The sequence below is a fragment of the Pinus tabuliformis genome, chromosome 7, assembly GCF_031772625.1.
Source record: "Pinus tabuliformis cultivar Carrire ecotype Pingquan chromosome 7, CPIR1, whole genome shotgun sequence".
Classification (NCBI taxonomy): Eukaryota; Viridiplantae; Streptophyta; class Pinopsida; order Pinales; family Pinaceae; genus Pinus; species Pinus tabuliformis.
Window position 1 is genome coordinate 1,357,091,800 of NC_142293.1, and position 3,606 is coordinate 1,357,095,405.

Consider the following 3,606-nt stretch of genomic DNA (forward strand, 5'->3'; position numbering starts at 1 on the left):
TTTGTTTTCTCAATTTCTTTTCTGAGACCAACAATTTCACCTTCTAGTTTTTCAAGATGTTTTTCCTTTTCATCAATTTGAAATTGCAAAGTATCAATGATCACACTCTTTTCTTCTATGCATCTCTTGAGTCTAGTAATTTCATTATAGAGATTATCCACATCTACAGCATCCTCATAATCATCATCTTCAAATGCCATTAATAGCTTATATTTATTACCTTGTTCATCTTCATCACTGTTTGATAAGCCATCACTATCTTCATGGGTGTAGTAGCTTTTCTTATTTGCACTTTGTTTCTTATTCCATCTAGCAGGTTCTTTTCCTTTATCCTTATTAGGACATTTTGTAGCATAATGACCTACTCTTCCACAAGCAAAGCATTTGAAAGGTAGCTTACCTCTGAACCTTCCAGCACCCCTTTGAAGATTTCTGACAAAATTTGATTCTTCTTCCTCTTCTTCTGGAACATGGCTTGCTTCATAGTAATCTTCTTTTCTTGATGCCTTAAAAGCAGCTTCCCTTCTGTCTGATGGACCTCCCTTTCTCATTTCATAAGCAGTTAGAATTCCATGTAGCTGAGACATAGTGAGAACTTTGAGATTTTCCTTTTCTTCTATTGCAGATACTTTAGATTCAAACTTGGGGGATAATGATCTTAGAATCTTTTGAACTACTATAGTCTCTTTTATTTCTTCACCCAAATTTTTCATACAATTAACAATCTCATCTACCCGAAGAAAATAATTAGCCACACTTTCATCATTATACATCTTGAGGGTCTCATATTGAATCCTGAGAGTTTGAAGTTTAGCTTGCTTTACCTGTTCATCTCCTTCATAGCTAGTGATCATTTTGTCCCATATCTCTTTTGCTGATTTGAAGTGCATGACCTTCATGAATTCTGTTTGAGATATACTTCCTAATAGAGTACTGACTGCTTTTGCATTTGTTTCATATGCCTTTTTCTCAGCTGGATCTGTAGGAGTAGCTGAAGGAAAAGCATAGCCTGTTTCTACAATGTCCCAAACTTCTGTACCAAGAGATTGAAGATATGCAGTAACTCTTACCTTCCAATAATTGAAATTTGTTCCATCAAAAACTGGTGGCCTGATTGATGCTTCTTTCTCGTAGTTGCTCATGATGAATGATCTTCCTTCAAGCGATCAAGCTTCTCTGAAGGACCTGCTCTGATACCAATTGTTGGAAATAATACTGAGAGGGGGGGTGAATCAGTATTATCAGATTAATCAAACTTTTTAAATGCTCAGAAACATATACGCTACTTCAGTTAAGTGAACCAGCGTGTACACGCTACTGTGACGAAGTAAAACAGCGTATAAGAAGAAAACTCACAATTTAGTTAGCTTATTCTTCAATTAAGTGCATCAGGACATTATTCACCATATTAACAGTAAACATGTGCAGTATAACAGAACAGATAAAAAGCCACACACATGAACACCAAGATATAAGGTGGAAACCCAATGTGGGTGAAAACCACCTGCTGCAAGTTGTCTCTATCTTTCTTTAATATGAAACTTCAGTTTACAATCTTTTGTACTGGTGCAGCCTTATACCAGTACGCAGGCTACAACCTGCAGAAGGCTACAACCTTCTCTCGTTCTCCAAACTTCCTTGGAAGGGAGCTCCAACCCCCTTTGCTCTTGTACTAGCCAAGATACTAGTACGTAGGTGCTGACCTACAATCTTCCTTCTTTCAGGTATCACTTTTCATACATTTTCAGACTTGGATATTCCTGAAGCACAACATTACAATCATTAGATCCCGATCTATCCTTAGATCTAGTCTTCCATCAACCGATGTGATCTCTCCTTAGCTCATATCAAGCAACCCGAACCCTGCATATCAGATCTCTTTCTCTCTTAGATATTCAAGCCTTGTCGAAAGATAATTTTGCCTAATGATCTTCTTCTCCTTATATAGTCTTAGGCCTAGCTTAATACCAAGAGCCAAAACCATAGTAACACAATACCATCAACTTTAAAACTAGGGATCGACACGCCCATCGAGACATAATGGTCCGAAATCATAGGCACAACTTCCAAGGACTAACCACCATGGACCAAAGGAACCTTTCCACATACACGCGCTTTTTCTGAATCGAACTAGCGTGTACACGCGACTTGGGCTTAACGAAACGGCGTGTATGAGCTTCCTTGGCATGTTGTACAGAGATCTGCCTTCTGATTAAGTTGCCATCACCTGTACCAACCTCTGAGCACCTGTACCAACCTCTGAGTAAGTTGCCATCAAGGACAATACTTGAATCATAATGCCAACAGTTCAAAGGCCTTTGTTGCTTCCTGAGTCCATGAAAATGCATCTTTCTTCAATAATGTTGTTAGAGGTGCTGCTATTCTCTCATAATTCTTAACAAACTTGTGATAATACCCTGTCAACCCGAGAAATCCTCGCAGATGCTTTATGGATGTGGGGATTTTCCATTCCTTAATGGCTTTAATTTTGCTAGGGTCTACCTTAACTCCTTCATGAGATACAATATGACCCAGATATTCCACCTCCTGGACTCCAAAGAAACATTTGGATCTTTTTGCATATAATTGTCTCTCCTCCAATAGTTGTAGCACCCTGTCAACATGTTCAACATGATCCTTCCAAGACTTGCTGTAGATTAGTATATCATCAAAAAATACTAACACAAATTTTTTAAGGAATGGTTTGAAAATCGAATTCATCAAACCTTGAAATGTTGAAGGTGCATTGGTAAGGCCAAAAGGCATGACTAAAAATTCATAATGACCCTCATGAGTTCTAAATTTTGTTTTCGAAATGTCTTCAGTCTTCATTATGATTTGATGATATCCTGAACGAAGATCCGACTTGGTGAAGTAAATTGATCCATGCAATTCATCTAGTAATTCATCAATGACAGGAATGGGGAACTTATCTTTAATAGTGAGCTTGTTGAGCTCCCTATAATCCAGAAACATGCGCCATGATCATTCCTTCTTGTGCACCAATACTACTTGAGCAGAGAAAGAACTTTGACTCGGTTGAATTATACCAGCCTCTAGCATTTCTGCAACCATACGTTCAATTTCACTCTTTTGGACATAGGGATATATGTACGGCCTGATGTTTGGAGTAACACTTCCTGGATTAGATGAATAGCATGATCATGATCACGCATAGGTGGGAGACCTTTGGGAGTCTCAAATACCTTGGAATGATTGTCCAGGACTTTTTGGAGAACTGGAGAAATAGATGATTCCGATGTGGAAACATCTAGCGAACATAATTGTGCAATTACACCTCTTTGCTCATTTTTTAGAAGCTTTGTCATACCATTAGAGCTAATTATCTTTCCTGGTTTCCCTGCAATACCCCTTAATTCAACTTCCTTTCCTTCCGTAGAAAATTTGATGAAAAGTTCTTGAAAATTAAAAGCTATTGTACCGAAGGATTGTAGCCCATTGGACTCCTAGTACAACATCAGCACCTCCCATTGGAATGGAAAGCATTGGGCTAGTCAATACATATTCTCCCATGGATAGCTTGATATTATGGCACTTTCCAGAGCAATTTATTGCTCCTCCATTTGCAATCATCACTTGACACTC